Genomic DNA, 13,360 nt, shown 5'->3' on the forward strand with positions numbered 1-13,360 from the left:
CAGTTAGGGAAACTGTGCCCGGACGAGCTGACATTACAAGGAAAGGAAATTTGAATCCAGGGTGAGACTCATACCAGCCACACCAATCACACCGTATAACTTGTGATAACTATACCCAGTTAACAGTATGAACAACAACTGAGCCTCACTCAACGGATGGCTCATAACAATATCCCTTATTTCTCTAACGTCCTAAGTGGATGCTGGGGACTCCGTCAGGACCATGGGGAATAGCGGCTCCGCAGGAGACAGGGCACAAAAATAAAGCTTTAGGATCAGGTGGTGTGCACTGGCTCCTCCCCCTATGACCCTCCTCCAAGCCTCAGTTAGGTTTTTGTGCCCGTCCGAGCAGGGTGCAATCTAGGTGGCTCTCCTAAAGAGCTGCTTAGAAAAAGTTTTTTAGGTTTTTTATTTTCAGTGAGTCCTGCTGGCAACAGGCTCACTGCATCGAGGGACTTAGGGGAGAGAATTTCAACTCACCTGCGTGCAGGATGGATTGGATTCTTAGGCTACTGGACACCATTAGCTCCAGAGGGAGTCGGAACACAGGTCTCACCCTGGGGTTCGTCCCGGAGCCGCGCCGCCGACCCCCCTTGCAGATGCCGAAGTTGAAGAGGTCCAGAGGTCCAGAAACAGGCGGCAGAAGACTTTCAGTCTTCATAAGGTAGCGCACAGCACTGCAGCTGTGCGCCATTGTTGTCAGCACACTTCATACCAGCGGTCACTGAGGGTGCAGGGCGCTGGGGGGGGCGCTCTGGGCAGCAATGTATTATACCTTTTTTATGGCTAAAATACATCACATATAGCCCTTGAGGCTATATGGATGTATTTAACCCCTGCCAGATCTCACAAACTCCGGGAGAAGAGCCCGCCGTTTTAGGGGGCGGGGCCTATTCTCCTCAGCACACGGCGCCATTTTCCTGCTCAGCTCTGCTGAGAGGAAGGCTCCCAGGCTCTCCCCTGCACTGCACTACAGAAACAGGGTTAAAACAGAGAGGGGGGGCACTTATTTGGCGATATGATTACATATGTGAAAATGCTATAAGGGAAAACACTTGTATAAGGGGTTGTCCCTGTATAATTATAGCGTTTTTGGTGTGTGCTGGCAAACTCTCCCTCTGTCTCCCCAAAGGGCTAGTGGGGTCCTGTCCTCTATCAGAGCATTCCCTGTGTGTGTGCTGTGTGTCGGTACGTGTGTGTCGACATGTAGGAGGACGATGTTGGTGAGGAGGCGGAGCAAATTGCCTGTATGGGGATGTCACTCTCTAGGGAGTCGACACCGGAATGGATGGCTTATTTAGGAATTACGTGATAATGTCAACACGATGCAAGGTCGGGTGACGACATGAGACGGCCGGCAAACAAATTAGTACCTGTCCAGGCGTCTCAGACACCGTCAGGGGCTTGTAAAAACGCCCATTTACCTCAGTTGGTCGACACAGACACAGACACGGACACTGACTTCAGTGTCGACGGTGAAGAAACAAACGTATTTTCCTTTAGGGCCACACGTTACATGTTAAGGGCAATGAAGGAGGTGTTACATATTTCTGATACTACAAGTACCACAAATAAGGGTATTATGTAGGGTGGGAATAATCTACTTGTAGTTTTTCCTGAATCAGATAAATTAAAGTGTGTGATGATACGTGGGTTTCCTCCGATGGAAAATTATTGGAGGTATACCTTTTCCCGCCAGAAGTGAGGGCGAGTTGGGAAACACACCTTAGGGTGGATAAGGCGCTCACACGCTTATAAAAACAAGTGGCGTTACCGTCTCCAGATACGGCCGCCCTCAAGGAGCCAGCTGATAAGAAGCTGAAAAATATCCTAAGAAGTATATACACACATACTGGTGTTATACTACGACCAGCAATCGCCTCAGCCTGGATGTGCAGCGCTGGGGGGGCTTGGTCGGATTTCCTGACTGAAAATATTGATACCCTTGACAGGAACAATATTTTATTGACTATAGAGCATTTTAAGGATGCATTTCTATATATGCGAGATGCGCAGAGGGATATTTGCATTCTGGCATCAAGAGTAGATGTGATGTCCATATCTGCCAGACGCTGTTTATAGACACGACAGTGGTCAGGTGATGCAGATTCCAGACGGCACATGGAAGTATTGCCGTATAAAGGGGCGGTCCATCGGACCTGGTGGCCATGGCAACAGCTGGAAAATCCACTTTTGTTACCCCAAGTCACATCTCAGCAGAAAAGGACACAGTCTTTTCAGTCTCAGTCCTTTCGTACCCATAAAGGCAGGCGGGCAAAAGGCCAGTCATATCTGCCCAGGGTTAGAGGAAAGAGAAGAAGACTGCAGCAGGCAGCTCATTCCCAGGAACAGAAGTCCTCCACAGCTTCTGCCAAGTCCGCAGCATGACGCTGGGGCCATACAAGCGGACTCAGGTGCGGTGGGAGGTCATCTCAAGAGTTTCAGCACGCAGTGGGCTCACTCGCAAGTGGACTCCTGGATCCTACACGTAGTATCCCAGGTGTACATTGGAAATTCGAGACGTCTTCCCCTCACAAGTTCCTGAAGTCTGCTTTACCAACGTCTCCCTCCGACAGGGAGGCAGTATTGGAAAAAAATTCACAGGCTGTATTCCCAGCACGTGATAATCAAAGTACCCCTCCTACAACAAGGGAAGGGGTATTATTCCACACTATATTGTGGTACTGAAGCCAAACGGCTCGGTGAGATCTAAAAGATTTGAACAATTACATACAAGGGTTCAAATCAAGATGGAGTCACTCAGAGCAGTGATAGCGAACCAGGACGATATGGTGTCACTGGATATCAGGGACGCTTACATACAAGTCCAAATTTTGCCTTTCTCACCAAGGGTATCTCAGGTTCGTGGTACAGAACTGTCACTATCAGTTCAGACGCTGCCGTTTGGATTGTCCACGGCACCCCGGGTCTTTACCAAGGTAATGGCCGAAATGATGATTCTTCCTAAAAGAAATATGGACGCTTTCCTGATAAGGGCAAGGTCCAGAGAACAGTTGGCGGTCGGAGTAGCACTATCTCAAGTAGTCTACGACAGCACGAGTGGATTCTAAATATTCCAAAATCGCAGCTTTTTCCGACAACACGTCTAATGTTCCTAGGGATGATTCTGGACACAGTCCAGAAAAGGATGTTGTCTCCCGGAGAAGAAAGCCAGGGAGTTATCCGAGCTAGTCAGGAACCTCCTAAAACCAGGAAAAGTATCAGTGCATCATTGCACAAAGGGTCCTGTGAAAAATGGTGGTTTCTTACAAAGCGATCCCATTCGGTAGATTTCACGCAAAAACCTTTCAGTGGGATCTGCTGGGAAAATGGTCCGGATCGCATCTTCAGATGCATCAGCGGATAACCCTGTCTCCAAGGACAAGGGTGTTTCTTCTGCGGTGGCTGCAGAGTGCTCATCTATGAAAGGGCCGCAGATTCGGCATTCAGGACTGGGTCCTGGTGACCACGGATGCCAGCCTGAGTGGCTGGGGAGCAGTCACACAAGGAAAAAATTTCCAGGGAGTGTGATCAAGTCTGGAGACTTCTCTCCACATAAATATACTGGAGCTAAGGCCAATTTACAAGGCTCTAAGCTTAGCAAGACCACTGCTTCAAGGTCAGCCGGTATTGATCCAGTGGGACAACATCACGGCAGTCGCCCACGAAAACAGGGCGGCACAAGAAGCAGGAGGGAAATGGCAGAAACTGCAAGGATTCTTCGCTGGGCGAAAAATCATGTGATAACACTCTCAGCAGTGTTTATTCCGGGAGTGGAAAACTGGGAAGCAGACTTCCTCAGCATAACCTCCACCCGGGAGAGTGGGGACTTCAGCAGGAAGTCTTCCACATGATTGTAAACCGTTGGGAAAAACCAAAGGTGGACATGATGGCGTCCCGCCTGAACAAAAAACTAGACAGATATTGCGCCAGGTCAAGGGACCCTCAGGCAATAGCGGTGGACGCTCTGGTAACACTGTGGGTGTACCAGTCATGGTATGTGTTCCCTCCTATGCATCTCATACCAAAAGTACTGAGAATCAGGGAGATGAGTTAGAACGATACTCGTGGTTCCGGATGGGTCAAGAAGGACTTGGTACCCGGAATTTCAAGAGATTCTCACGGAAGAACCATGGCCTCTACCTTTGAGAAAGGACCTGCTCCAGCAGGGGCCTTGTCTGTTCCAAGACTTACCGCGGCTGCGTTTGACGGCATGGCAGTTGAACGCCGGATCCTGAAAGGGCATTCCAGATGAAGTCATCCCTACCCTGGTCGAAGCCAGGAAGGATGTAACCGCAAAACATTTTCACTGCAATTGGCGAAAATATGTTGCGTGGTGTGAGGCCAAGAAGGTCCCTACAGAGGAATTCCAACTGGGTCGTTTCCTACATTTCCTGAAAACAGGACTGTCTATGGGCCTAAAATTAGGGTCCATTAAGGTTCAAATTTCGACCCTGTCAAATTTATTCCAGAAAGAACTGGCTTCAGTGCCTGAAGTTCAGACATTTGTAAAAGGGGTACTGCATATACAGCCTCCTTTTGTGCCCCCAGTGGCACCTTGGGATCTCAATGTTGTTTTGAGTTTCCTAAAGTCACATTGGTTTGATCCACTCACCACTGTGGACTTAAAATATTTCACATGGAAGGTGAAGATTCTATTAGCCCTGGCTTCAGCCAGGCGTGTGTCAGAATGGGCGGCTTTATCATATAAAAGCCCTTACTTAATTTTTCATTCTGACAGGGCAGAATTGAGGACTCGTCCTCAATTTCTCCTTAAGGTGTTTTCTGTTTTTCACATGAACCAACCTATTGTGGTACCTGCGGCTACTAGGGACTTGGAGGACTCCAAGTTACTTGACGTTGTCAGGGCCCTGAAGGTATATGTTTCCAGGACGACTGGAGTCAGAAAATCTGACTCGCTGTTTAGCCTGTATGCACCCAACAAGATGGGTGCTCCTGCTTCTAGACAGACGATTGCTCGCTGGATTTGTAGTACAATTCAGCTTGCTCATTCTGTGGCAGGCTTGCCACAGACAAAATCAGAAAAAGCCCATTCCACAAGGAAGTGGGCTCATCTTGGGCGACTGCCTGAGGGGTCTCGGCTTTACAACTTTGCTGAGCATTTACTTGGTCAGGGGCAAACACGTTTGCTAAATTCTACAAATTTGATACCCTGGCTGAGGAGGACATGGAGTCTCTCATTCGGTGCTGCAGGGTCATCCGCACTCTCCCGCCCGTTTGGGAGCTTTGGTATAATCCCCATGGTCCTGACGGAGTCCCCAGCATCCACTTAGGACGTTAGAGAAAATAAGAATTTACTTACCGATAATTCTATTTCTCATAGTCCGTAGTGGATGCTGGGCGCCCATCCCAAGTGCGGATTGTCTGCAATACTTGTACATAGTTATTGTTACAAAAAAATCGGGTTGTTATTGTTGTGAGCCGTCTGTTCAGAGGCTCCTACGTTTTGTCATACTGTTAACTGGGTTCAGATCACAATTTGTACGGTGTGATTGGTGTGGCTGGTATGAGTCTTACCCGGGATTCAAGATCCTTCCTTATTGTGTACGCTCGTCCGGGCACAGTATCCTAACTGAGGCTTGGAGGAGGGTCTTAGGGGGAGGAGCCAGTGCACACCACCTGATCCTAAAGCTTTATTTTTGTGCCCTGTCTCCTGCGGAGCCGCTATTCCCCATGGTCCTGACGGAGTCCCCAGCATCCACTACGGACTACGAGAAATAGAATTATCGGTAAGTAAATTCTTATTTTAAGCAATAACTATATACACGTATTGCAGAAAGTCCGCACTTGGGACGGGCGCCCAGCATCCACTACGGACTACGAGAAATAGAATTACCGGTGAGTAAATTCTTATTTTCTCTGACGTCCTAGTGGATGCTGGGAACTCCGTAAGGACCATGGGGATTATACCAAAGCTCCCAAACGGGCGGGAGAGTGCGGATGACTCTGCAGCACCGAATGGGCAAACACAAGGTCCTCCTCAGCCAGAGTATCAAACTTGTAGATTGTTGCAAAAATGTTTGAACCCGACCAAGTAACAGCTCGGCAAAGTTGTAATGCCGAGACCCCTCGGGCAGCCGCCCAAGAAGAGCCCACCTTCCTTGTGGAATGGGCTTTTACTGATTTTGGATGCGGCAATCCAGCCGCAGAATGAGCTAGCTGAATCGTGCTACAGATCCAGCGCGCAATAGTTTGCTTTGAAGCAGGAGCACCCAGCTTGTTGGGTGCATGCAGGATAAACAGCAAGTCAGTCTTCCTGACTCCAGCCGTTCTGGAAACATATATTTTCAAAGCCCTGACTACGTCCAGTAACTTGGAGTCCTCCAAGACCCGAGTAGCCGCAGGCACCACAATAGGTTGGTTCAAATGAAACGATGATACCACCTTTGGGAGAAATTGGGGACGAGTCCTCAATTCTGCCCTGTCCATATGGAAGATCAGATATGGGCTTTTACATGACAAAGCCGCCAATTCCGACACACGCCTAGCCGATGCTAAGGCCAACAGCATGACCACTTTCCACGTGAGATACTTTAGTTCCACGGTCCTAAGTGGCTCAAACCAGTGGGATTTCAGGAAATCCAACACAACGTTAAGATCCCAGGGTGCCACTGGTGGCACAAAAGGGGGCTGAATATGCAGCACTCCCTTAACAAACGTCTGAACCTCAGGCAGTGAAGCCAGTTCTTTTTGAAAGAAAATGGATAGGGCCGAAATCTGGACCTTTATGGACCCCAATTTTAGGCCCATAGTCACCCCTGACTGTAGGAAGTGCAGGAATCGACCCAGCTGGAATTCCTCTGTAGGGGCCTTCCTGGCCTCACACCAAGCAACATATTTTCGCCATATACGGTGATAATGCTTTGCTGTCACGTCTTTCCTAGCCTTTATCAGCGTAGGAATAACTTCATCCGGAATGCCTTTTTCAGCTAGGATCCGGCGTTCAACCGCCATGCCATCAAACGCAGCCGCGGTAAGTCTTGGAACAGACAGGGCCCTTGTTGCAGCAGGTCCTGTCTGAAAGGCAGAGGCCATGGGTCCTCTGTGCGCATTTCTTGCAGTTCCGGGTACCAAGTCCTTCTTGGCCAATCCGGAACAATGAATATTGTTCTTATTCCTCTCTTTCTTACTATTCTCAGTACCTTGGGTATGAGAGGAAGAGGAGGAAACACATATACCGACTGGTACACCCACGGTGTCACTAGGGCGTCCACAGCTATCGCCTGAGGGTCCCTTGACCTGGCGCAATATCTTTTTAGCTTTTTGTCGAGGCGGGACGCCATCATGTCCACCTGTGGCAGTTCCCATCGCTTTGCGATCTGTGTGAAGACTTCTTGATGAAGTCCCCACTCTCCCGGGTGGAGGTCGTGTCTGCTGAGGAAGTCTGCTTCCCAGTTGTCCACTCCCGGAATGAAAACTGCTGACAGTGCTTGCACGTGATTCTCCGCCCACCGAAGAATCTTTGTGGCTTCCGCCATTGCCATCCTGCTTCTTGTGCCGCCCTGGCGGTTTACATGGGCGACCGCCGTGATGTTGTCTGACTGAATCAGTACTGGCCGGTTTCGAAGCAGGGGCTCTGCTTGACTCAGGGCGTTGTAAATGGCCCTTAGTTCCAGTATATTTATGTGTAGAGAAGTCTCCAGACTTGACCACAGCCCTTGGAAGTTTCTTCCCTGAGTGACTGCCCCCCACCCTCGGAGGCTTGCATCCGTGGTCACCAGGACCCAGTCCTGTATGCCGAACCTGCGGCCCTCGAGAAGGTGAGCACTCTGCAGCCACCACAGAAGAGACACCTTGGCCCTTGGGGACAGGGTGATCAGCCGATGCATCTGAAGATGCGATCCGGACCACTTGTCCAACAGATCCCACTGAAAGATCCTTGCATGGAACCTGCCGAAGGGAATGGCTTCGTATGAAGCCACCATCTTTCCCAGGACTCGCGTGCAGTGATGCACCGATACCTGTTTTGGTTGCAGGAGGTCCCTGACCAGAGATGCTAAGTCCTGGACCTTCTCCACCGGGAGAAACACCTTCTTCTGTTCTGTGTCCAGAATCATGCCCAGGAAAAGCAGACGCGTCGTAGGAATCAGCTGCGACTTTGGAACATTCAGAATCCAGCTGTGCTGTTGCAACACTTCCTGAGAGAGTGCTACGCTGATCAACAACTGCTCCCTGGACCTCGCCTTTATGAGGAGATCGTCCAAGTACGGGATAATTATAACTCCCTTCTACCGAAGGAGTATCATCATTTCGGCCATTACCTTGGTAAATATTCTCGGTGCCGTGGACAGGCCAAACGGCAACGTCTGGAACTGGTAATGACAGTCCTGTACCACAAACCTGAGGTACTCCTGGTGAGGTGGGTAAATGGGGACATGCAAGTAAGCATCTTTGATGTCCAGCGACACCATAAAAACCCCCTCTTCCAGGCTTGCAATAACCGCTCTGAGCGATTCCATTTTGAACTTGAATTTCTTTATATAAGTGTTCAAACATTGTGGAATAGTAACCCCTTCCCTGTTGAAGGAGGGGGACCCTGACAATCACTTGCTGGAAGTACAGCTTGTGAATTGCCGCCAGTACTACCTCCCTTTCCATGGGGGAAGCTGGCAAGGCTGATTTGAGGTAACGGCGGGGGGGAGTCGCTTCGAATTCCAGCTTGTATCCCTGAGATACAATTTGTATAGCCCAGAGATCCACCTGTGAGCGAACCCACTGGTTGCTGAAGTTTCGGAGACGCGCCCCCACCGCACCTGGCTCCGCCTGTGGAGCCCCAACGTCATGCGGTGGACTTAGTGGAAGCAGGGGAGGACTTTTGTTCCTGGGAACTGGCTGCATGGTGCAGCTTCTTACCTCTACCCCTGCCTCTGGCAAGAAAGGATGCACCCTGACCCTCTTGCCTTTTTGGGAACGAAAGGACTGCATTTGATAATACGGTGCTTTCTTAGGCTGTGAGGAAACCTGAGGCAAGAAAGTCGACTTTCCAGCTGTCGCTGTAGACACGAGGTCCGACAGACCGTCCCCAAACAATTCCTCACCCTTATAAGGCAAAACCTCCATGTGTTTTTTAGAATCAGCATCTCCTGTCCATTGCCGAGTCCATAAGACCCTCCTGGCAGAAATGGACATAGCATTAATTCTAGAGCCCAGCAGGCAAATGTCCCTCTGAGCATCCCGCATATTTAAGACAACGTCTTTGATATGGCCCAGGGTTAGCAAAACAGTATCTCTGTCGAGGGAATCTATGTCGTCTAACAGAGTATCTGTCCACGCTGCTACAGCACTACACATCCAGGCTGAAGCAATAGCAGGTCTCAGTAGAGTACCAGAGTGTGTATACACTGACTTCAGGATAGCTTCCTGCTTTCTATCCGCAGGCTCCTTTAGGGCGGCCGTATCCTGAGACGGCAGGGCCACCTTTTTAGATAAGCGTGTCAGTGCCTTGTCCACCCTAGGGGATGTTTCCCAACGTAACCTGTCCGTTGGCGGGAAAGGGTACGCCATCAGTAACCTCTTAGAAATCACTAATTTCTTATCAGGGGAACTCCACGCTTCTTCACACAATTCATCAGATGGGGGAAAAGTCACTGGCTGCTTTTTCTCCCCAAACATATAAACCCTCTTGGTATTAACAGGGTTAATCTCAGAAATGTGTAATACATCTTTCATTGCAATAATCATGTATCGGATGGCCTTGGTCATTTTAGACTGTAAATGTGCCTCATCATCGTCGACACTGGAGTCGGACTCCGTGTCGACATATGTGTCAACATCTGAGATAGAGGGCGTTTATGAGCCCCTGACGGTTTCTGAGTCGCCTGGGCAGGCGCGGGCTGAGACCCCGGCTGTCCCAAGGCTGCAGCGTCATCAAACCTTTTATGTAAGGAGTTTACATTGTCATTTAAGACCTTCCACATATCCATCCAATCAGGTGTCGGCCCCGACGGGGGCGACACCACACTTATCTGCCCTTGCTCCGCCTCCACGTAACCTTCCTCATCAAACATGTCGACACAGCCGTACAGACACACCGCACACACACAGGGAATGCTCAGACTGAGGACAGGACCCCACAAAGTCCTTTGGGGAGACAGAGAGAGAGAGTATGCCAGCACACACCACAGCGCTATATAACACAGGGATTCTCACTGATAATAAGTGATTTACCCAATAGCTGCTTTATATGTCTTATTTGCGCCTAAATTTATGTGCCCCCCCTCTCTTTTTAACCTGTCTTGTACCTGGATACTGCAGGGGAGAGCCTGGGGAGCTGCTTCCAGCGGAGCTGTGAAGAGAAAATGGCGCTGGTGTGCTGAGGAAGAAGGCCCCGCCCCCTCAGTGGCGGGCTTCTGTCCCGCTTTCTGTGTGAAAAAATGGCGGGGGGTTTTACATATATACAGTGCCAGACTGTATATATGTATTTTTATGCCAAAAGGTACTTCAATTGCAGCCCAGGGCGCCCCCCCCAGCGCCCTGCACCCTACAGTGACCGGAGTGTGTAAGTGTGCTGGGAGCAATGGCGCACAGCTGCGGTGCTGTGCGCTACCTTAATGAAGACAGGAGTCTTCAGCCGCCGATTTCGTCGTCTTCAAGCTTCTGTTCTTCTGGCTCTGCGAGGGGGACGGCGGCGCGGCTCCGGGAACGGACGATCGAGGACAGGTGCCTGTGTTCGAACCCTCTGGAGCTAATGGTGTCCAGTAGCCTAAGAAGCACAAGCTAGCTGCAAGCAGGTAGGTTTGCTTCTCTCCCCTTAGTCCCACGTAGCAGTGAGTCTGTTGCCAGCAGAAGCTCACTGAAAATATAAAAACCTAATAAATACTTTCTTTACTAGTAAGCTCAGGAGAGCCCACTAGGAGCACCCAGCTCTGGCCGGGCACAGATTCTAACTGAGGTCTGGAGGAGGGGCATAGAGGGAGAAGCCAGTGCACACCAGATAGTACCTAATCTTTTCTTTAGAGTGCCCAGTCTCCTGCGGAGCCCGTCTATTCCCCATGGTCCTTACGGAGTTCCCAGCATCCACTAGGACGTCAGAGAAATGGTCTATACAGATTATATATCTAGATAGATATATTATACCGAGAGATGTAAGCCATGCAATAATAATAATAATAATATATACTATAAGGGAGAGATAAAATATATGGAAAGCAATATACACCCAGTTGGAGTACCACAAGGCTCAGTCTTAGGTCCTCTGCTTTTCTCAATCTATACCACATCTCTTGGCAAACTAATCAACTCTTTCGGATTTCAGTACCATCTGTATGCGGATGATACTCAAATCTACCTATCCTCCCCAGTTTTGTCACCATCTGTATTGGGCCGTGTCACTGAATGCCTTTCTGCCATTTCATCTTGGATGACATCTCGTCACCTCAAACTTAATATTTCCATAACAGAATTAATTATATTTCCACCGACCAACAGTAGTTACCAGCCTGATATCTCGATCACTGTTGATTACTCAGCAATCATCCCTACCCCACAAGCTCGCTGCCTAGGTGTCATTCTTGACTCTGAACTGTCCTTTGTTCCCCACATTCAATCTGTTTCAAGATCATGTTACATTCATCTAAAAAACATATCCAAAATAAGACCATACCTTACACAAGACACTGCTAAAATTCTAATCCATGCTCTCATTATCTCCCGCATTGATTACTGTAATAGTCTCCTGACCGGTGGCTCTCACCACTACAATCCAGTTTGAATGCAGCTGCGAGGCTAATCTTCCTTGCTAGACGTTCATCGTCTGCAGATCCGCTCTGTCAGTCCCTCCATTGGTTACCGGTATTCTACCGTATTAAATATAAAATACTTTTACTTACATACAAGGCCATTAACCAAACTGCACCAACATACATCTCTTCACTCATCTCAAAATAACTCCCTACCCGACCTTTCCGCTCTGCACAAGATCTGCGTCTCTCATCCACACGTATTACTTGTTCACACTCAAAATTACAGGACTTTATTCGGGCTTCACCCACGCTGTGGAATGCCCCCCACACACCCAATAAGACTCGCCTCTAGTCTCCAAACCTTTAAACGTTCCCTGAAAACTCACCTCTCCAGACAAGCCTACCAAATTCCAGACCCACCCACATAACCTTCAGTGCTTCCCTATCTAATTACATCCTCTCTGTACAGTACATATAACATCACATATCTTGTCTTTCTTTACTCTCACACCCTCCTGACACTTGGCCAACATTGCTGGGTGATCATATCATACAACCCATTAAGAACCTAGCAATATGGTGGACCATTATGCAATAGGTAGCATCTATCCTTGTGTATCAATGCCTATTTCCCTACAGATTGTAAGCTTGTGAGCAGGGCCTTCCTACCTCGATGTCTGTCTGTTTTTACCGTTTTGTTCTATTATTGTTGTTCTAATTGTAAAGCGCAACGGAATATGCTGCGCTATATAAGAAACTGTTCATAAATAATAAATACTGTAGCATGGAACAGTCACACACGCGCACACACACACACTATATAAAATAGTAGCTGGAGAGCTATGTAGCATGGAATAATGGCTTAATATAGAGAAATATAGTATTTTCTGAAAAATATATAACATGGAATAATGATGTATATAATACAGAGAAGATACATGGAGAGGTATAGAGCATGGAATAATGATGGGTATGAAATTATAGATGACAGGTGTAACATATAGCTATAACAATGAATAGTGATATATAATTACATGGAGGGCTACATAACAAGGAACATTCATGGCATATACAGAAGACATAGTCATACATGGACCTACAGCAGAGTCCTCTCCGCAGCGCACACAGTGTAACTCTGCCCTGTGTGGCTGCTGCTGCTGCTGCTGCGACAACTTGATGTTCCGGGTTGCTGTGATTTCCATGCCGTTACGTCATCAGGCTGCGCCCTCGCTCACTTCCGGGTCCTGCGTTCCACTTGGGGTTGCCATGGCGCCGCTCAGCCGAGTCTTACCGCTCCTGGCCTGCCTTGTACCATCTTCACCTCTCCACCGTGTACAACAAGAGGGCTGGCACTGGCAGCTGGCCGGTTATAGCGGAGTCAGGAGGGAGGGGGGCTCCGGTATTCTGGCAGATATTCATTATCCTCCCCCACCAACCCATTATCCCAGCGGGGTTCCTCTGTGACTTTTGGAGGCTACCATCAATTGGAGCCCATTCTGTCATACACTGATATGTATGTAAACACTGATGGGCACAGAGGGAGAAGGGAAGTGGGGATCCGGACTCCAGGTCGACAGCACTTAGGTCGGCACCCATTAGGTTGAATCCTTTTGGTCGACATTGAATAGGTCAACACCAGAAATAGGTCCACACGAACA

General features: G+C 48.9%; 1 protein-coding gene across 3 annotated transcripts in view; it reads right to left on the reverse strand.

The window, feature by feature from the left end:
* The window catches only part of LOC135054746 (gastrula zinc finger protein XlCGF26.1-like), a 37,896-nt gene extending 24,861 nt beyond the window's left edge, over positions 1–13,035 (reverse strand). Inside the window, exons 1-2 of one of the 3 annotated variants that reach the window (XM_063958047.1) lie at positions 12,803–13,035; positions 11,624–11,816 (exon numbers count right to left, since the gene is read on the reverse strand). The gene's annotated coding sequence lies outside the window, so the exon portion shown is untranslated. Of the gene's footprint in view, positions 1–11,623; positions 11,817–12,792 lie in introns of all 3 variants that reach the window. The other 2 variants (XM_063958046.1, XM_063958048.1) reach the window with 2 other exon arrangements.
* Positions 13,036–13,360: the final 325 nt, after the last annotated feature.

The sequence above is a fragment of the Pseudophryne corroboree genome, chromosome 3 (genome assembly GCF_028390025.1).
Source record: "Pseudophryne corroboree isolate aPseCor3 chromosome 3, aPseCor3.hap2, whole genome shotgun sequence".
NCBI classification, from domain to species: Eukaryota; Metazoa; Chordata; class Amphibia; order Anura; family Myobatrachidae; genus Pseudophryne; species Pseudophryne corroboree.